A 22,551-nucleotide genomic window follows, 5' to 3' on the forward strand; every position below is an offset into this window, starting at 1 on the left:
TTTCTGTTTTAATTTTGAATTGGAAAGTAATCAATAGGTTTTTTCCTATTCAAATATTTATTCTAGAAAAACTATAACAATACGTACTACTAAGTACCGGCAATTAGTAATCAAATACAAACCTGAACTATTCATCAAAATTTATTGTGTCGTTTTCGATGAGGCTCTTTTCCGAAATTATAAACTCAAGTGTAATACAGTGAATAGGAAAACTTAAAGAGAATATCGAAAACAACTCAAGATTTCTGTCATCACAAAACCGATAAAGTTGATAATTTCGATGAAGATATAAAATAGCAATTTCCAACTTCGTAGAAAATTTCCAGCTGATCACATCATCAGAACAACAGAAAATTCTGGTATAATATTTGAAGAAAAAACTTATATTCCGTGATCTAATCTGGTTAAGATTTTGCGTGTTTATATAGGATATGAATTTCTTACTGATAGCGTCGTCAAAATCATAGACAATTTAGATTTTATTGTAACGTGAACTTATTGTCTATTGGGCCTTTGTCAGAGCTATTCTCGCCATTAGTCGTCCTAGTCTACAGCTCGCTCTCCAGTTCTAGATTTCTAATGAACTCCAGTATCTGGAATGGTTTCAAGGAGGTAACTAATTTACTTCTACAAGTCTCTCATCCAAAGCATTTTTTGCGTTGGCTAGCAATGGAGAGGAATTTCATCACCAGATGATCTGGAGTTACTTCCTTCTCCCCGCAGAATTGGTCGCATTCGTTGTTTTCTTCTGGACTAATTCTCATCATGAGGTACTTCCTGTTAGGCATACAGTGGGGAGGTGTTGCATATTCTTGATAAGATCCAGATATTTATTCGATTCTATATTATCGGAGTTTCTGGAATGATCCAATCCAGGAAGATTTCGTCAAAGTGTTTCTCTTTCGGTTTTTTTTTCCAAAAACTTTTTCTTGTAGGTAACTTTACTTATACCACAGAAAGGAGTTGGATCTCATTCTCTGGCAAGTGTGTCAGCCTCTTCATTTTCTTCACTTCCCAACTGATTGGGATAGAAAATTCGAGCAGAATATTGCGTCCTTGGAGATAACATAAGTTTATGTTCTGACTTAATGTCTGCCCGTTCATTATTTTTTTCCATATGAAGATAAGAAGAAACAACAAATTCCAAGTTTTTTCATCCGGAGAATTGTTGAGACATTTCCTGACGTCAGAGTGTAAAGCGAGAATGAAAAACTTTGTATCTCCTTGTGATATCTCGCAGCCTCCAGGTAATCCCAAATCGCCTAGGTGTTAAAACGGTGAGAAGTACCTTCTGCGTCTGGAGTAGTAAACGTATAAGAACGTTATAGCCACTATCCATCATTCTTGACGCGATAAGAGCTTTTAATCCTCTCTCCCAGACTTTTCCGGTGAAAAACAGGGAAACAGGGTGCCATCAACGCGACTTTTATTGTATCTTGCCATCCGCCTCTTCTTAGATATGGGGGAAATGAGAGATATTAAGTAAAGTCCTCCGCATTCCATATTTTCTCATTTTGGGGCATCTTTTTTTTTTTGGGAGAAGGAAGTTGTTGGGGCTTTTGATGTGCACTCACTGTGTCATTCGGAAAATAAGCGGGAGTTGAACGCTGGCACATTGAAATCAGGCCAATTGAAAAGTCCCCGGTCTGATGCACAGATGGCGGTGCTAGTATTAAATCCATATGATTTTTATTTAGTACCAACCTTCAAACGATACGTGTCAAAATTTGACAGCAGTCTGACCATTAGTTTGTGAGATATTGCGTTGTGAGTGTAGCTACTTTTGTTATTTGAAAAAAAAATTTCGTATGCTGATAAAATATTGATTTCTGAAAGGAAAAAATACAGTTGAGGCCAAATCTTGGCTTGATGAAGAGTTTCCGGGGTCTGCACCAGAAAAATTAATCATCATTGATTCGTATGCTAAGTTTAAACGTGGTGAAATGAGCAGCAAACACGGCGAACGCAGTGGACGTCCAAAGGAGGCTGTCACCGAGGAAAAAATCAAAAAAGTTCACAAAATAATTTCGAATGACCTTAAAGTGAAGTTGATCGAGAGAGCAGACATTGTGAAGATCTCATATCATCTGAACATATCATTCAAGAATATTTGTACATGAGAAAGCTGTGTACAAAATGGGTGCCGCGCCAGCTCACAATCGATCAAAAGCAACAACGTTTTAATGATTTTGAGCAGTGTTTGAAGCTGTTTAAGTGCAATAAACCTGAATTTTTGCATCGATATATGACAATGGATGAAACATGGCTTCATCATTTTAATCCGTAGTCCAATCGACAGTAAGCTGAGTGGACTGCACACGATGAAACGAATCCAGAGCGAGGAAAAACAGTCAGCTAGCAAGGTTATGGCATCAGTATTTTGGGATGCGCAAGGTATAATATTCATTGATTACCTCCAAAGGGGCTAGACCATCAACAGCGATTATTATATAGTGTAAGTTGATAGTTTAAAAATGAAATCGTTAAAAAACGATCCTATTTGAAGGAAGAAAAAGTGCAGTTTCATCCACCGTAATCGCCAAATCTGCCCCCAGCGACTTTTTCCTGTTTTCAGACCTCAAAAGAATGCTCGCTGTAAAGAACTTCAGGGTCAATGAAGAAGTAATCGCCGAAACTGAGGCCCATTTTGATGCGAAAGACAAATCGTACTTCAAAAATGGTATCGAAAAGTTGGAAGATCGCTATAATCGCTGTATCGACCTCGAAGGCATCTATGTTGAATTAATTAAATTAAATATATTTTTATTCAACATAAATAAACATGGTGAGTTACAGAGGTTTTTAATTGTAAAATTAACTACCTGTGCTTAACTATAACTTAACATTTTCTCTTATTTATTAAATTAACTACCTGTGTGTAAATATAATTTAACATTTTCTCTTATTTTAATGTTGAATAATAAAATCAAATTTTGTCAGACGAATGTGTTTAACTATGGTAGACCGGGGACTTTTCAAATGGCCTGTTAATTTCAAAAGGAGTTAGAGGTATTGAATGGTATCGCAAGTCACTGCCGGAATTGATGTGAATCTGATAAGGGTTGCGCAATACGAACCCTTCAAGATTTACCGGGTTGCGTACAGATCATTAACCTCCGTTGGTTTGGGTTCATTATGTTCATTAATAAAGTCCTGGAATCGATCCAGGCAGAATATTTTTTAACCCCATTTCATTTGGTATTGTGTGGAATCAGAAAAGGAAGTAATTATGGGAAAACCATAGCGTGGAGTCAGTTATATTAAACTGATGATGCGGTCAACACAAAATTTCGCGTACAGCTTAAAATTTTTATTGTATATTCATCATGTATTTATCATATTTAGCCAGTCAGAAATACTTCAAGAACACCTTGTTGCGTATACGAATTTTACAAAAATATTATTCAGCGACCAGTGCGCGAAGAAATGTCTCCAGAATTCGAGGTTTTCCTCATTAACATGATGCGCCAAGCATTCCTCCCTTTCGGAAATGGGTAAAAACCCATTTGAAATGTTTTCAATAATAGATAAATAAAAATCCGGGCGTCCAAGGTTATTGATAACGAAAGAGAACGTGGAACGGTTTAATCGATTTGTTCGTGATGATCTCGACCTACTGTGGATTCAGAGCACTATGTGAGCATGTTAGATAAGTTTATGTTGCATGAAGTTCAGAACTTTTCTGACTATAAGCAAAAAACATGGTTCCGGAGGGATGGAGCAACTTTTCACACTTCCCATGAGTCTCTGCCATGAGTTCGTGAAATTTGTCCAGGAAAATTATACCCCAGGAAATTTGTCATAATCTCTGGAAAATTCATCCCGAGTTTCGGGAATTTCAGAACCCTACATCCAGATAAATTAACCGGAATCTATGACACTCAGTTGAATAAAATTTCATGTTGATTGTTATTCACTTCTGTGGTCTCCAAAGCATGAGACCAATGAAAGAAGGCTCGAAAACTCCTGATGTCAAGTCAAGTGTTATTCTTGAATTTTTCGATGATATCAACAGCTGTTGCTTGATTGCAGATGCGGCTTCTCTGAACTTCAACTGTGATTTATACACTGGTGATCAGAATAAATAGGGCACTTGATTATTACTGTCCAGATACCTTTTCTTCCTTTTTACGACAATCATAAAATTTCTGAAATTACCCAAAGAAAAATGACTTTTTATTCGGTTTGTATGAATTGATAAGCTTTTTTTGAAAAAATCAAAAACTTCGAAATTAAGAAAATTATCGTAACCGTGAAAATTACAGAGTTAGTATAACGTGTGAACTCCAAACGTATTCGCGAGCAAGTGACGAGCCTTCGAATATACTTCTGTAGAATATTCTCCCATTCATGACGAAGAGCTTCATGGACTTCGTGCTTACCAATTCTAACTTCATTCAAGTATGCTATTCGAGCAGTATGTGGGCGTGCATTGTCGTGCTAAAAATTCCCTGTCCTCCCAGAAATGGTATTTGAGGTACAATATGGCCCATAAGAATTTCCTCTATGTACCTTTTTGCTTTTGATACATTAATAAAAACCAAATCTGAGCGCATCTCCCCAGACCACAACAGCCCCCCCACTGAATGGAACTCGCTCCTTTATACAGGTGTCGGCACATCTTTCTCCTAAACGTCTATAAGCACGTCAACGACCATCAGCTCCTCGAATGCTGAATATGGATTAATCAGAAGAAAATACCTGGGCCCACAGAGATTCTAACCAGTTTATGTGATCTCGAGCAAATCGAAAGCACGCAATTCGATGCTCTCTGAAAAGTTTTGGACCTGTGGCAGATCCGTATGGTCCTTAGGTCGATTCTGAGAGAAGTCGCCTCACGGTCTATATTCACTTATGTTGAACTAACGTTCCTCCATCAATCGATTTCGAACTTCAACAGCAGTAAGATGGCGATTTCGAAGGCTTGTGGAACCATGAATCTGTCATTCCTCAACGATGTGCATAGTCTTCTTCCAGATCCAGGTCTTCTGGTCAGTCTGCCTGCCTCCTGATGCCTTGTCAATATTCTTCGGATTGTAGATACTACATAGACTCACATTTATTCTTCTAGCAACAGATATCTGGCTCAGCTCATTTTGATTAAGTGCCACTATTCACGCTATCATGAAATTGTATCTTTCAGAGAGTGGAAACATACCTCTCAATGACCAATGTTGTACGCAACTGATGAACGATGAATTTATCGCAAAGAATTATTCGAAGATTGTTTCTTTCATCAAGTTTTTCACCCATATGTCTACATTTTGCGCAAATTCAGTTGATGAAGAGGGAAGATAGATAAAGAACAAAATATTATTGAATCAATTCGAACACGTGAATCTGTTGGGAGTAACAGATTTTCTCGCCAGTGTATTCTCGATGTTGTAATGAGAAACCGCCAGAGGACGTTGCAAACAATGCCCACCGTCTGAAAAAAACTTCCTAGATCCGGCAGCGGTCATGAAACATTCATGCGAATGCTTCATATAAATTGCCAACAGTTTAGGAAGTCGATAAATCGAAGCAAGTACACGGCCTGTCCCCATTCGGACCCACAACAGCAAATTTCGCAATAAATTCCGACTTCGTTCGGTTCGCCGCAGGCGACGTGTATTTCTGGATTGTTTCGAAAACCGATAAATCGAACTCGGGGCTAACTAACTGAACAACAATTAGGGAGACAGAAGGAAGCCGAGATCACCAATTGCATTAAAACCGTGACGCCAACGCGGCGTACCGAAATACGCGCGGGCGACGTTGTTATTACGCGGAATAAGCCAATATCCTGTGGGATTCCGACATCCCAGATCCACAGCGCGGGATTGTTTTTGTTTACGGTCGCGACAATAGGGCAACAATGACGATTTCGACGACGATTCTACGACTGATCAGGTATAGGCGAGGTATTAGAGGGACTTTGAACGCGGTTGATTTAAGGTTAGTTCAGGGGTGAGTGAGCGAGATAACAGCGCCTCTGGTTGTGGTTAGTGGAATTATGTAATCGAGTATTTTACTGAGTACTATTTGATGTTTTTGAGTGGTAGTTATATGATAAATAACATCTCACGTTAATTTTTCATTCACTTCTGTTGCTTCCAAAGTATACCTATGCCTTTGGAGACCACATAATATAAACGAGCGCTCAAAAGCTCCTGTTGCCAATTCAAGTGTTATTATCGGATTTTTCTATAATATCACCAGTTGTTACTAGATTGCTGAAGTGGCTGCTCGGATACTTCATATTTGATTTATACGCTGGCAAGCAAAAAAAAACAAGTCACTTACTGTTCGAATACCTTTCTTACTCATTATGAGAGTCATGAAATTTCTGAAATAAAAGGGAAAAGGGAGTAACCAAATAAAAAAAACAATTTATTCGATTGGTACAAAAATAATGAGATACCAGATCCAGCTCGCAGGCTTGTTTTTGTTTACGGTCGCGACAATAGGACAACAATGACGATTTCGACGACGATTCTACGACTGATCAGGTATAGGCGAGGTATTAGAGGGAGTTTAAACATGGTTGATTTAAGGCTAGTTCAGGGGTGAGTAAGCGAAATAACAGCGCCTCTAGTGGTGGTTAGTGGAATTAAGTAATCGAGTATTTTATTACTGTATGATCATTTTGAGCGGTAGTTCTAAGAACTAATCACTATATCATTTCGTCATATCGTCCGTTATTTTGGAATTACATGATCAAACCAGGAGGTTCGACTTATTTTTCATATCCTTATATTTTGTTCATCAATTGGGGTTAACTGATTTGCAGCAAACACTCAAGTTTCAAGTGGATTTACCTAGATCAGTTTCATTATTTGCTTATCTTTCGCAATGATTCTGCCAAAATCAATTAAAAATCTCAATCTCTGTTTGATTGATAAATTATTTGTATAGCGTCACCTTGAGGAAGAAAAGGGAAAAAGGACCCATTCCGAGCGGAGTCGCCCAAATTATCAAAAAGAATCTAATCAGTGAACACACCAACATTTCAGACATCTTAGTTGAAACAACCAAAATGTCATATATACTTTGAACAAATGCATTGCCAAAATGTGAAGTTTTGAAATTTATTTGAAATGAAGTTGTCAAACTCAATTTTCACTCGAAGATTGAATCTTTTCCTCTTCCCGATTCACCCTTTGATCCCACGCTTCCCAACTCTATGGATTTCCAACATCCGGGGGCTCTTTCCCCAGGTCAAAAACGAGTTATAGGCCACGATACAATCGACTGATTCTTTCCTCAATCTTTTCTTGCCTACGGCTATTAATCAGGATTTCCACCTCATTTTTCACATACCCGATCTGCGAGATTCCGCAGAGACTTGCCCGTTCTTCTTTTTTTTTTGGACCCGCTAACATTACATTACCACTGGCGTACCTATCGCAGAAGTGAATTCGGATCCGACGGTGGCTCCTCTTCAGACAAAGGAAAATTTCAAAGGGAACTCGGCGCCTAATACACAATTCCGTATTCTGACAAGATGAGGATCTGAGGCGGATTCAAATTTGACGGGCTGCTTGGGCTGAAATGGAATTTCCGAGAGACAGGTCCGTAATAATGCATGTAGGTATTCGCAAAGGGAAACGGAGGTGAACCCTTTTCAAAACAGTGGCATCCTTGATGGCTGGTGGTTGGATATTGTTTTCTTTTTACGCCGGTGAACGTGGAAAAAATATGGTTAAATGGGAAAAAATGAGAAGGGTGTTTTATAAATGCCAAGTAGGAATTACCTAATTTACAGACGATGAAATGTTCACATATTTTTATCCGAAAAGTGTCGACAATAAGTTAATGAAACGCAAAATATGTAGAAACATAACACTTCACTTAAGTCCCGGACCTGAGCAGTGAAAAACCTCCAAGAAGAATTCGCGTATCGGGTGTACCAAATTCGTTGTCTGGTAAGAGGATCTCAGAATCTCTTCGAGGTAGAAAAAAATTTTCGGGGCTCGATTTTTGAGAGAATTGATTTGGTGGAAACCTCAATCTCATGAATTTAACTTTTTTCAAGCTATAAGAGAAAATTTGAAAATGACGTGAAATGAAAATTTGTCATGACTCGTTTATTACTAGTGCTATAAATATGAAACAAAAATAGGCACTTTTTTCTGTAGATTTAATAGGTGTCATCAATTTTTTCATTATTGCAATTTGTTTTGAAGTAGTTGTTTTTTTTTTGTGAATATAAACTCAGAAAATCTTTATAACGAATGAAATCGTAATTTTTTCCTTTTCCAAAGATATATAACATGATATATTGAATTATCATCAAAAGTTTCACTTTCATACGGCAAATCAACCACGCATCTAAGATAATCTGTGGACTTCAGATAATTGTCCAAGGTTATGACCAATGTCTCTGGGAATCGTAAAACTGTCAACCTCACCTTCAGTTCTATAGACTTTGATGTGATTTTCTCATCCTCGACTTATTTGTAATCCGAATCGTGTTTTCATATAAAAATTGTTAACCCATGTACAATCACTATTTCTAATTGATATATGAATGTGCGATCAGAATGTCTGCAGTAAACTTTGTTATCAAAGTCTAGTCCAAAGCAAAGCTTTCTTTGGCGAAAGATGCAAGCATTAATATATTTCCTATAGGTACTTCAACATCAAGTTTTGTTGAAGACGTTGATGGCCGGCAAGAGCAAGAGCTTTTCCATAGGTTCTTGAATGCACTGCATCACTCGTACGCAGGTTTTTCAATTTGAGTCTGTCAACGTAGGAATCCCATTCGCAGTTGATTTTATCAAGCCCCGCTATGGGGAACTTTTACTCATTTTAAATAATTGAAATATCGGAATTATTGAGTAAGGTTGTATCTGATCCTTGTCGCGTCCAGGTCTTCGTCATGTGGTCTTACCGCCACTGGGGCCTGTCTACCGCTTCCCAAAAGTTTTCTTACCGTCCTGACTGTACAACCTTCTCCATTATTCAGTGTGTCTGGTGACCAGTGGAACATCGCTCAGATGAAGATGGAATACATTTGTATGTGTGTTAGGCAAGGATATTCGAAGTCACCTCAGGACTCTCGTTTCATAAATAAAACTTTCGAAGGAGTCGATCAATTTTGGTAATTTTTGGTATGATTGGTAATGTTAGAGAGCCGAATCTTTGACAAAAAGTTCTTCCTGAAATTCCAGCTCTGTAATCAGGGTTTTTACTCTTTCTGAACATAATCTTAAAATTAGAATTTGGTTATCTATAGAGCAGAACAAATTATTTTGAACTCATTCATTAAATGTTTGGCATTGTTATTTCCTCACCACTTAAGCATCAGTATATCAATTTTTGCCCGCATGTCCGAGTGACTATCTTGATCTAATTATGTGTCGATGTTTTTACTTTTGAATTCCACGAATATGAAAAATCACCAAGATCGGTTGACTGCTTCGAATGTTAAGGCCGTTAAAATTCCTCAAAATTTCTAAAAACATCCTGTAGCACGAAGACGCAGGTCCGAAAGTGACTTCAGACGTCATTTTCCAACCCGCACAGATGTCATTTTATCTTCACCTGAGCGTCACTGGTCACTAGACACCTCTGCTTTATATTTGTTTATAAATTAGAGTTCCTTGATATTGCTTCTGAGAATTTCAAGTTACTCCTGTGATTGACACGATAATAAGGAAAGTACTTTTCAATCACTGGCGTTTCCTATTAAACTAGAGGTTCTATATCTTGGAATTTTTTCAAACCTCCTTTTAACACATGTTGTTATTAGGAATCGTCGAAGAGTATTACTGCCTTCTATTCACTAGTAACATGTCAAGTATATTATGAGTCAGTGAGTACCGTACTATCTAAATACAGTTCGAAGTAATTGATACTCTTAACTTGGTACTTTTTCTAGTGATATTAGGTACTTCTGATATGCTTGCACACGTTAGGTTAGTATCATGATGTATTGCATCAAGTCTTTCTGGAAAGATTTGCCATCCACCCGTAACATAATTGATTGCTAAGTTAGTTAGATATATCGTCATCGATCTTCAGAGATACTTGAATCCTTTGGTATATATTGGCAGAAGTTCCTCGTTGTGATCACTTGGTCATGAATGGCTTGGAGAGAAAGCCTTCAGTCCCCGAATACATTTTTTCTTTCATGATCCAATAGTTTTTGAGTCGACACCATCCATACGCAGGTTTTCATTATTGTGTTATCATTAGCGACAACAGAACATTGTCACTGAGGAACTCTCGAATACAGTATTCAATTGAGAAGCACCAGAACTGTATGGTCCGATCATAGTCTGGGGCTGCATTCATAAGAAATAAGGCATTATGCATAGCCCATTGGTCAGGTTACTCTAAGAACCTGAGAACTTGGAGAGCATTCATCTCAACCAACTCCGGTGGATACTGAGATGCCTTATATATTTTTATTTAAAATCTATATATGGGAATATTATTAATTCATATTCAGCTAACTGAAGTCCATTGATGAAGCCATAAGTACAAAAATTCAAAATACAATTGTTTTACAATCGACTAATGAGAGAGCAGATATTAACAGTTGTGTCCAGACCCGAAAACTCCTTTCATAGCCAATATATCTCGCTATGTTCCAGAATACGAATCCGGTTTTGTAGTGACTTTATCCATTCGAGAAGCAGCCCATTCACAAGTCTGAAATAAGACTAGCCGACTAATTATATAGCGTCTCCTCTTTCGTCCATGCGTGAAGACATCGTCAGATCAAACGCTCGCCAAGTTTACGCCTCCCAAGTGACCTATTTTTTTTAAGACTGCGCCAGATCTGACGATTCCTTAAAAGACGTGAAGAATCAAGGAGGGTATGTTGTTCTCCCGTATGCTTTTCCCTTGTCATCCGAGCTTTATAGTGCAGGATCTCATGAATATTGCCAAATGGGGCGAGAGATTCGAACTGGGTCGAATGTATAATCTGGCTTTCGGGGATGTGGATTTGATAAAGCAAAAAAAATGGGATGGGTTTATAATGATGGAGGCGTGAGGAGTCGGCCGGTGTAGATGGAATGCAATAGAGGGGATTTGCGATTCATTACTGGAGAAATCGGGGGGATTCGATTAGTATTTTATGCTTTAGCACGATATGGGGTTTTCTGTGTGCACTGCATCAATGAAGTGATTATCTTTAGGGGATCGAAGCTATAGGAATGTGTTTGCATTATGTTCCATTTGCAAATGTAGAACGTCATTTTGATGAATGGGGTGTACCTTTGAAATCGTTGAAGGGAAACAAATCACAGCTTCAATTTTTCATTGTATGTTTCGTGTTTGGCATCTTGAAGCATCAGCCAGATATATTCAAATTTCAATGTGAAAAACTTTTGAATCTTATGAGAGTTCAACAGAGTGGTCAACTACTGAAACGCTGACCCCGATGATATATGCCAAACCATCACAATTCATCATTATCATGCCATTGAAATTGTTTGTATATGTATTCACTCGAAAATTCCATCTTTTTTCATTTTGGTTTTTGTAGTTATCACTGTGAATATGAATAAATAGTTGTAATGAAGATTACATAATTTGTGTAAGAATATATTCCATGAATATTCGTAATATGACTTGTTTGTACTTATTTACTGCCTAAAATATGAACAGATTAAAAAAAACATTGGCGCAATATAGAATTTACAATATGTTTGAAGAAACGACAGTTATCTAGTCGACTAAAGGTACATTTTCCTCTAACAGTTTCCGTCGACTGCTGCGTTTCGACGACTTCGTCTAACCAATCGAAATTCTAGCAATCGCGTAGCTCCGCCCAACTACGGGATTGCAAGAGTTGCGATTGGTAACATGAAATCGTTGAAACGTGGCGGTCGAAGAAAACTGTCCGAGGAAAACGTACCTTAACATAGAATATAACATCCTGGGTAATCCATAATGTGATTTCCATAGTGAACATTAACACTTTCGTTCAGAATATCTATCGAACTTATTTCAATATAATGCTTGGAACTCACAATTATGTGTGGAATACATCATTTAAGTGTCCTTGACGGATATTGGTTTCCAAATTGTCAACAGTCTGAGGACCATCAGAAAAAATACAATATCTCACCTTAAACCTCTAAAAAAACCAAAGGCGAAAAATCACAAACCGAACCGAGAAATTACGCTTCCTTGTAATTTTTCCTTAAATAAATTTGAAACGACTCGTGCTGTGTGGCTTGTTGCACCATCGTTTTTGAACCTGATCTGTTCCAATTCCAAGTCATTAATTTCAGGCGAAAAACTGTTGAAATTTGACTATAGCGATGAGAATTGATCTATACAAAGAAATTTGGGCCAATCACTCATGCAGACCAATTTGCACAAAATACATTAATTTTCCGTAGATGTAATGATCTCTCAGCGATGACATGAAAAATTGTCATCCAAATGTTTTGGCAACCAATCGCCATAATATGTTCTACGCATTCCATGGTTAGTTGGCTTTAGTTTATGTGTCAATTGAACCCTATAAAGATCGAGATGCAAATCCAGATACAAAATATATCATAGCGTGCCGTAAGACAGGACCAAATGTGGTGTGCGCCTAGGAATGAATGAATTGGGATTTTTTTCAACGGCTTCACTCACAGGAGCAATATTTTCGGTCGAGCGTGCATTTCTATGTTGTAAGACATCAGTAACAGTCCCAATGTCTCTGAAGTGTTTTTCTATTTTACCAATTGTTCGCTCAGGTGGTCGATTATGTCGTCCATAATCTGCCCCTAATGCTCGAAATTTCTGTATTAAATATTCACCATTTCCACAAGTTCAGCTGTGAATAAACCATCCACATTGTTATATGGCTAACATTCAATTAAATATATGATGTTTCGGATGACAGTTCTTTTTGACATATGTTATTGAAACAGGGCTGTGACATCCGGACCACGAAGTGGATGTTCCAGTACCCATAGAGGTTTAGTTTAAAAATTGAACAGATTCAGATAATTATTGGCGGAATATGGAATTTTCAATAAGCTCAAGAGATAACGCTATGTCAATCGACCAACATAAAATATAACATATTAAACGCGATGGGGGATCAAGACTTCAATTAGACCACTCCTCCCGACGTAGCATCGAGCAAACTCGAAGGTTTCGAGAGTCTGAGCCACTACGTTCAACCAAGTGAATATTTGATTGGTGGACTGACTGACCGGCAGACACTTCCAACGCATAATAAATTCCAAATTCCATAAATGATTATCCAAATCAATATTTGATGGCTAAGGCCAGAATAGTTATTTATAATACAAGTGCAGAAGGCATTGATATTCTTCCACGAGTTCAAAATTCAAAAACGAGCCACGAAGTGGCGAGTTTTGGAATGAACGAGTGGTAGAATGAGCCTTCTGTACGAGTATTATACATTATTTTCTCTAATTCATTGCATTTTCATTGAAATTAATGAAATATTTCCATAAATATATTTTAGTGATTTTTGCATTGAAAATTGTTGGTTGGCAGAACTGATTTCTTTAAGGCAAATTGATGAATTGACAGCTAAAGCCGTGGCGGAAAGTTCGGAGTACCAACATAGAATAATAAAATATAACCATGAAAACTGTGCGTTTCTGATATATTCTCGCACGATTTTGTTCTACAAGATGTGGAAGAATGAACGGAATAACCACAGAATTAGAGAAATAGTTATTTTCCTAACAAATGTGGAAACTGATATTTTTCTGCAAGAGACTGCTGTCGAGTGATGCAAAAACACTTTCCACATGAGTAAGGAACAATATTTTTCCTAATAGCGTAAATGAAACACTTTCACGGAGAGTTTTCGTCTGGATACCGACTGACGTTATAAGAAATTATATTTTTGTGCGCTCAGCCGCAAAGAGTAACGTTTGAATTTTATGATAGAGATAGAAAAATATCAAAATTTTAAGATTGATGCGTTTATTTAATATTTGCGTGCGGAAAAAACCCTTCCGCAAGCAAATGCATGCAGTGAATAGCAGGGCTTTTGGCCGCACGAATTTGGAAAAGTACTACTTTTCAAACGTCAATGCGTGTGGAAAGTAATAATTTCGAAATGCTAGTGGGAAAACAATTTTTTCGATCGAGCATCTTATTCAGGGTTCCAGAGCGATTTCAGAAGAAAAAAACATTTCATCTTTTCGCACCCTGTTTCCATAACAGACCCAGACACGTCCTAAAATATAAAATCAACTGTTCCTCGAAATCCTTTCACACCCTACCGCTTCTACAGAATTGACAATACATCTTGATAGGTCCTTTGGCATGCACTTATCCAATTTTCCTCCATCCACCGGCGATACAAAAATCCCCTTTTTTTCCTGACACCCGACCGAATTTTATTGCCTTCGATTTCTCACTTTCCTTTTTTCACACCTCCCCCTCCTCTGCCGGAAGACTCCTCCGAATTGACTCCTCCGAATTCAGGACATTTCAACCCACCCCCTCCCCGATGGCGGGAGATAAAATAAACATGGCGCAGAGCCCATCAGGAAACTGCCGATCTTCCCGCTGTTCCAGAATTAAGGACATGTTTGGAATGTTGATTTCGTTGTTGATAGAGTGAATTTGCATGAGTTTGTTTGCCTCCCTTGTCCAGTGCGAAAAATTTTAATTAAGTATCTCTGTCCTTTCTAGGTCGATCGAAACTTTGGCCGTCGAGAGAGGTGAGTTTTGTTCAAAGTTGAATAGATCTTCGCCGGCACATTTTCCGGAAGAATGGCCTCGCGCGATTCTGCTGAGGAATGGGGCTGATAAGAGAAAGGAATAGAAAGTGGGAAAGGATAAAGGGGGCGGCTTGGCTTACTTTTGGCGGAATTGAATGGTTTCAATTTAGTTGAGTTAGCAAGTTGGCGAGCGAACGAAAAACGTTGCATATTTCACTCAAAGGTTTGTTTTTTCACATCAATCGAAGCTTTATGGTTCCGTTATTCTGAAGACAGAACGTTTTGAATTTAAGATATTTCATGATATTCAGGGTGGTCTAAAATTCCCGTAAGTAAAAGGGTTTTCAACACGAACTATGTATCTCGAAATACCGTCATGACAACAATGTGTATTATTTTTGACATTTCTTATGTCATTTTCATTCAGTAGGTTTTGCGATTTAATGTGCATTTGTGAATACTAAGACAAATTCAAGAATATTATGGAAGGCATTATTCAATTATTCAACTCACTTGTAGTTATATTGTAGTTCATCGAAAAACTCAGAGTCGTCCAAGAATTCTTGAATTTCTCTTAGTATTCACAAATGACCACTGATTTTGATGAGACAATTTATCAATTTTTAAACGTTGTTGAAGTATGCATGTTTTCATGATGAAATGGCATAATCTCCTGAATGAAAATGACATAGGAAATGTCCGAAAATAATACACAGTGTTGCCATTATAGATATTCTAAATTGAAAAACCTTATACAGATTTGATGAAAACATTCGGAAAGATAGGATATTTAACGTTATTCCTGATAATACTCATTGTTCAGAGAGATAGTGCAATAATAAAAACATATGCTCGATAAGATTTAGAATAAACGAGTGTTTTTTCCAATGGCGAAGTGGGGATGGCCTGCCTAGTGCTGCGATTTGAATATTATTCGCTCTCCAACCGTGGGATGGATTACGATTATTTTATTTCATTGTATGCGAAGAATTCATTAACGACAATAAATGACAAAAATAATTTCCTCTGTGAAGATGGGAACTTAGGTTTTTTTTCGCCACAACTGATTTGGAAAACAATTGAATTCTACGAAAGTTAGAAATATAATGAAAAACAAGAGAAAATATAAATAATGTGAAACGAGTATTAATCTAAATATACTCTATCGTTTTCAAAGAAGGTTTCAATCAGAAATAAGGTACTGCGAATAATTTGATCGCCAAAACATTTTTTGAAAGCATTTATGGTAATCGGCTTCTGTACTTGTAACTTCTTTAGGTTTTCTATCGATTTAAAACGATTGCCTCGATATGATAATTTGAGTTTTGAATTCAGTTTATTTCTTCATCAAACTAAAATGGTTTAAGTCGATACTTCTGCTTAAAAGTTGTTGAATTTTCTTCACAATTCGACCACTTTTGAATAGAGTCTACCAGCATGAACACGTAAACGATTGAAACCATATAATTGACAACCTATAATGAAGATTCTTATGAATGAAATGGCCATTTATTTCATCGTATGGGTTCGAAATTACATTTGAATGAGAAAGATAAACAGGGTCATACATTTAGTAGTGAAAAATGGCGTTGTGTGAACGTGGATTCATTTATTAGAGTTTCATGTTTTTCAAAATTTGAAATGAATAACTGCTCTCAACAATGCTGAAACGGAGAATTCCAGAAGCCTGATTATGACTGGACGTGGGTGGTCCTCATTCGATATATCCAATGTAAATTTCACAATATGTTTTATTATTTTCTCATATTTCAACAAATATTTTCAATCCAAATATTGTTCGATGAAGAGAGATAAAAGAAACGTATTTTCTAACCATGCATCCTCTAGATGCAGATGTTAATAATGATATTTTGAATGATTGAAAACTTTTTTCATTGAAAATGATTAACCAAAAGCAGTATCACAAGTGAGTAAAACAAATATTTTTGCTGTTAATATAAACCTTCTCCTTTTAACTTGTTCGCATCATCTTCATCGCTTTGATAGAAAATTCAGCAGAAACAAACAAGAAAAGACCATCCGATAGAAACTCTCCCTGAAGAATATATGTAAATATTTATACCGGTCGGATATCCCGGAAAAGAGCAGAACACCTTTCCCCTTTCTTACGTAGCATTTTCAGAGTAAAAAGGTATATAACTTACTAAAATATAAATGAAGAGGCGAACTTGAGGGATCATGAAACTCGGGAACAAACATCCATTTACCCATCTGATGTAATAACGTTTTCCTTCCACTCACGGACATAAAACTAAGAGAGTGGTCGAATAAAATTTCGCAGATGGTTCAGCTTGGTTCCTCCAGGCCGTTTTGTGAATCAGCCAGATTAGGATCCGGGATTTCTCTTGTTGCGAATACGTGATGGTGCTCAGAGTAAAGAACGTAGTCAATTTAGAGTGTGGTGTACAATTCTACCGTTTCTCTATTTTCTTGATATGAAGATAAATTTCATGAAAATTCCTCAGATACGTGATTTTCGATGCAACCAAGAGAAACTGTAGAATTTTTTAGAAGTATTCTCCAAACGTTGTTTCAGATTTCGAAGTGCTTCCTCTGAATTTTAACTTTGTCGCCTCGTATATTTGCAGCTTGAGCCGCCATCTTCTTCCCAACTCATTTTATGATGAAAACATTTATATACAATATAAATTCCTTGCAATCTATCTATCCACATTTTCTTTGTGTAATCAATAGTTTTGGCGTAGCAGCGCTGCCAAGTATACTTGAATAGGCCTGCAAACATGACCTTGAGGTAGAGTAAAAGGCGTCTTTTTTTATATCGATGTGTTCTGAATGCCTTACCAACATATAATGCCAACTTTTGAAATTTATTCCTGGTGGACCAGCCATTGTGAGTTGAGTATCGATCAAGACGTCATGGATCGAAATTTCATTAGCATCATCTTCGATAGTATTAACCTCGGTATTATCAGACTTACCACAATCCTTTTCGATTTCATTACATATTGCGATAATCCCAAGCTCAGAAAATCATGGCTATATCTCGGCCATGCTTCCATGTCGATGGCCTAACAAAATATTCACTGTTCTAAAGTCATGCTCATTATTTGTTGGGACCAGCTCGGCGTAGTGTAGTATCTAGTAAGAGTTGTTAAAACCCACTGAAACAATCACAGCCGTTCGTTATCGAACGCAGTGGATGCGTTTCAGTCGATCATTGAAAAACAAACGAGCGCAATACAACGTGAGTTTTGATAAAGTGACTTTACAGCATGACAATTCTCGACCCCATGTTGCGAAAGTTGTCAAGACATACTTGAAAAAGTTGAAATCCTACCCCACCCGCCGTATTCTCCAAACGTTGTTCTCTCGGACTATCACTTTTTTCAATCAATGGCACACGGCCTGGCTGACCAGTACTTCCGGTCTTATGGAGAAGTAAACAATTGGATCGATTCGTGGATCGCTTCTAAAGATGACCAGTTTTTTCAACGCTGGATTCGTACGCTGCCCGGAAAGTGGGAGAAAGTAGTGGTCAATTAAGCCTCGAATTTCGGAAAAAACGGCGGAAGCAAAGTTGTGCGCTTCTGTATTTGCTCGAAAATTGTCTCTTTTTCTTCCTCTTCATCGATATCATTTGATGGATTTTGCGAATTATTACAAACATTACTATAATTCACGCATGTAACCGAGCATTTCAACAAATTTCCTCATACGCAGGATTTCAGGCATCCCTTTTAACATTACAAGAAATGAGTTTTAACAAGGTTTCTGGAACTGGGGGTTTCAGTGTTTTAACAGGAATTAGCCCATTTCTGTTTGTGTTTCATCCCCATTGCTCTGTGTTCTGTGAATTCCTTCACCACTACTAAAGCTGCTGATATGTTCAACATTTGTATTGAAATTAATGTTGCCGTGATGATGCTTCTGTTGGTTCTATATTAGTTTGAGGACAAGCTTTTCACACTTTTCACATCACTTATGCCGTAAAGTTCATAAGTAAAATGTTCTCGAGCTTTAACATTGATATGTGTACCAACCAGCATTTGGCTTTCTAAATGTTTGAATAATTCGTGTTAATTTAGATTTTAATAAATTCCATCTTTCCTTGATTGAAAAGTGCACTTGAATGACAGCCACTGACCTATAGAAGCAGAAGCATGATAACATCAATTCCCATATCACTGCTGAAACTATCTCCTGGTTCAACTTTATAAAATTTCCAAAATCTTCGAAAATTTTTTCAACTGACTCCCTTTTTTCGCACCACATAAGAGCACTATGACATTGAAACGCATTTGATCATTTTATGCATAGAACCAAATTCTAAGTACTACATCGGATGATTGATGGAAATCCATTTCGTGATACTCAAATTACAATGTCAGTTAATGCAGAATTTTCAGTTTACGTGAAATCGAATATATTGTTCAATGAAGACCCCTCTTCTTCACTGTCTGTCACCTCATTCCTGGCACTATGTTCGACGTCCCAACAGAAAATTCAGGACTCATTCTATTCCAATATGAATGACATTATCAGATCGCGGTGCACTCTATAGTTGCTACCCAACTGTTTGGAGAGTTTCAATTTCCAGAGACAATTGGACAGATACTCATGGAAAATCGATGGTTGCGTATCTTCCAACGGTATATCGTGCCGATAAAAAGGTTTGCTGGTCTATATGTCCTTCTATCAATGAATTATTGATGATTAACAAGAAAATGTTAACAAAAATGCGTTGAGCACTATTTGAACACTGTTTGTTGTAACTATGTTTGTGTGAACTGAAATCTATTTGGGGTTAGGAGCTTATATTTGTCATCAACAGCTGGTCGATTCTCACGGTCGCCAATATAATAAATCACACTAACTTCTTGGATATGCTCAGAACAGGCCATTTCTCTCATTACCCTTCAACGATAATTGCGATTGCTTTGCTATTGATTATAGTTTGACATCAGATGCCCGCATTAATACTTCATAGATGAAGACTTTTTTTTTATATCACTTGAGTAGGTAGTACCATTTGCGACTCTTCAGCGCAATCTAGTTAATATTTAAATGGAAGATGATTCGATATTTTCTTGGAATAAAACATAACGAATAACTTCTCAATTAATATTCGCTTTTAAATACAAATTCACTTCCAAAATTTGAAAAAGAAAGAGCGGTGTAACGTGAAGTCATGAGATTTTAGAAATTTTCTCCCATGGGTCTATCGCGCTTTGAGACCACAGAAATTTATATAGGTTAATGTGGCCTTCCAGGGTTCAATAGATGCATGAATGAACAAGCTATCAACTGCTCCTGACATGACGTCTGTGCACTCTTCAGTTTTTCAACATCCTGCTCAAATTTTCTATGGTTCTCATGGAGCTTGAAATTTATTTTCTATATTGGTCTGATCTTACATCACAGAAATGTCAAGTAGTTGTTTTTTGATTTTTTTTTCGATTTCCCATTATTCTGGTGACACTATCCCTAAGAAATTTCGAAAGGAGCTCTAACTTATTATTCGATATCACACAAAACATCATTCAGATCAAATTTTCAATCACGGAAATTTCGGGTATTTATTCTCTAATATTTTTCACCAATTTTATGCTTCAAAATTCGCACGAAACTTGAAATTGTTATTCCATATAAACAACTAAAACCGCACCGTCAGTTTTGTGGTCACGAAAGAAATGGGTAATATTTTTTGTTGAATTTTCTATAGTTTTGGTCACGAGATCAACATGTTACTTTGCACAAGGTCAGACTGAATTCAAATGCTCCTTTTTATAGCAATCGAATCGGCCATATTTACTGGACACTTCATAGGATTCATAACGAATTAAACAGCGTCATTCAAAAGTCAATTCTGAAACGAACCGGATAAGTTTAAGTATAAACTTTTTGTATTCGGGAGTTATCGTGTTTGCGGACAGCCAGGCAGAATTGTATTTGAAGACGAATTCGCTATCACTAAGTCTAAACTCATTTATCTATTTCAGTATCATAATGAGTTTATTACAGTAGTGTTATGAACACATCACAGCATTATTTTCAGTTATATTTTTCATTTTGTGGTTTTCAACACTAACTTCCGATCATCAAATCTCAAAACGAGTCAATTGTCAATATATTATAACTTGGATATAGTGAAATGATTTTCAACATTATCCGCAATTTCTCTTGATTCTGTGGTGTTAAATCGATTTCGTCAGACATAATTCACGAATTTAATGCGTAATTATAAATTATTTCAGAATTCCAAACGTACGAGTCAAATTCAAATACTGAAATCTGTCAATTTTCGTAGCATTCACACCAACTACCAAGATATAATACAAAAGTCACTAGGATGGATAATCTGGATTTTTCATTGAATTTCAATAATATTTCCAAAAACTTGACTGAAATAGAGAAAATATCGTATAATACTCGTTGCAGAAGGCAATTCCAACACTCATGCGTTCGAAATCTTGTATTCATGCTGGAAAAGAAGTCCATTCTTCAACTCATTTTAGAATATACTATTACAATCACTTGAGCAGGTAGTACCATTTGGGACTCTTCAGCGCAGTCTAGTTAATATTGAAATGAGAGATGATTCGATAGTTTTCTTGAAATAAAGCACATATATCGCCGCCATATATTTCATTAAGAATAACTCTTCAATTATTATTTGCTTTCAAAAACAAATTCACTCCCAAAATTTGAAAACAAAAAGGGGTGCTTACGTGAAGTCGAGAGATTTTAGAGATATTTCCCTCATGGGTCTATTTTAAAGAAAATGTATCTTAAACTTTTGCCTTATTTTTTAGTGGTACGTTAATTTATTCGGGAAGTGTACTTCCGCACGAATCAGGAAAATAACAACCTCAAGCAAACCGCTCGAGTCATAGAATAAAAGACGATCCGACCGATCCAATCCCATTTGCGCTACATCGATCGTTACGCCGCAAATATACCGCTGATTCGGGCGAATCCAAGAAGAATAATTAGCCCATCCCATAGGTCGTTACCTCGATTTTTCCGTACTTCCGATCAATTACACCGCGGAGATCGGAAGAAGAGCCGGTTTGGCCCAAACGCTCGGCACGCTCTGATCCGATTTCGGCGTACCGAATTCCATCTGCGTCCCTCGGATCGGAGTTGTTCCGAAGCAATAAAAGTGGGACCAGGTCTTTAGGTGTGTTGGGGGATAATGGAATCCGTGTCGGACGGGGACCTGGGACCGTATATCATGGAAAGCGCGTAATTTCCGAACTGCGCGCTACCGACGAGTATCTGGAGAGCGCGGCGCGACGAAGGCCCGAGTTCGGAAGTTCGAGATTCTTTGATTTATCGGTCGGAGGGCTTTTAGCTTCGGCGCGTTCCGGAACGTGCAAAAAAAAAACGTGCTCTTCGGGGATCGCGGTAATTTGTTACGATGCCGGCAGCCGTAGGAGTTGAACAGCTGCGTGTAAACATGCTTGTGAAAATTAATTCGCGGAAATATATGTAGCGGTATATTTCGGATTAAACTGTTTTTATATGTTTTTCCTGAAGAAAAAGGAAAAACCTATAAATGAACGATTTTTTGATAAAACGAAGTGTGCTTCGACTTCAAAGAAAAAGGCGCACTTACAACGGTAGTTCAGTTCATACACTAACTGACAAGGAAACTGCAACACCCAGAAGGAGCTGTTTGAATTTTAATTTTTTTTTGGTAAATCATAGATTGTTTGGCAAGGAGTATGTTATTGAATTTGGGAAAAAAATCGTTTAGTTTTTTTCATGTAAACAATTTTGTCACTTAAATATTGTAGTGGTTTTTAAAATTCTACAACAAACCAGCTTTTCGAGGAGATCCAAAGTCGATGTTAAGTTGTTGTTAAACTGCCTAGAGCACGTGTACGCGGAATTTATCACCAGCTATCGACATATG

General features: G+C 37.3%; 1 protein-coding gene across 5 annotated transcripts in view; it reads left to right on the top strand.

The window, feature by feature from the left end:
• Positions 1-22,551, top strand: part of LOC123671009 (1-phosphatidylinositol 4,5-bisphosphate phosphodiesterase epsilon-1-like) — a 317,167-nt gene that overhangs the window by 39,145 nt on the left and 255,471 nt on the right. For all 5 annotated transcript variants that reach the window (XM_045604639.1, XM_045604638.1, XM_045604640.1 and 2 more), the window contains exon 2: positions 14,623-14,651. The gene's annotated coding sequence lies outside the window, so the exon portion shown is untranslated. The remainder of the gene's footprint in view (positions 1-14,622; positions 14,652-22,551) is intronic.

Source organism: Harmonia axyridis, chromosome 1 (genome assembly GCF_914767665.1).
Source record: "Harmonia axyridis chromosome 1, icHarAxyr1.1, whole genome shotgun sequence".
Lineage (NCBI taxonomy): Eukaryota > Metazoa > Arthropoda > Insecta > Coleoptera > Coccinellidae > Harmonia > Harmonia axyridis.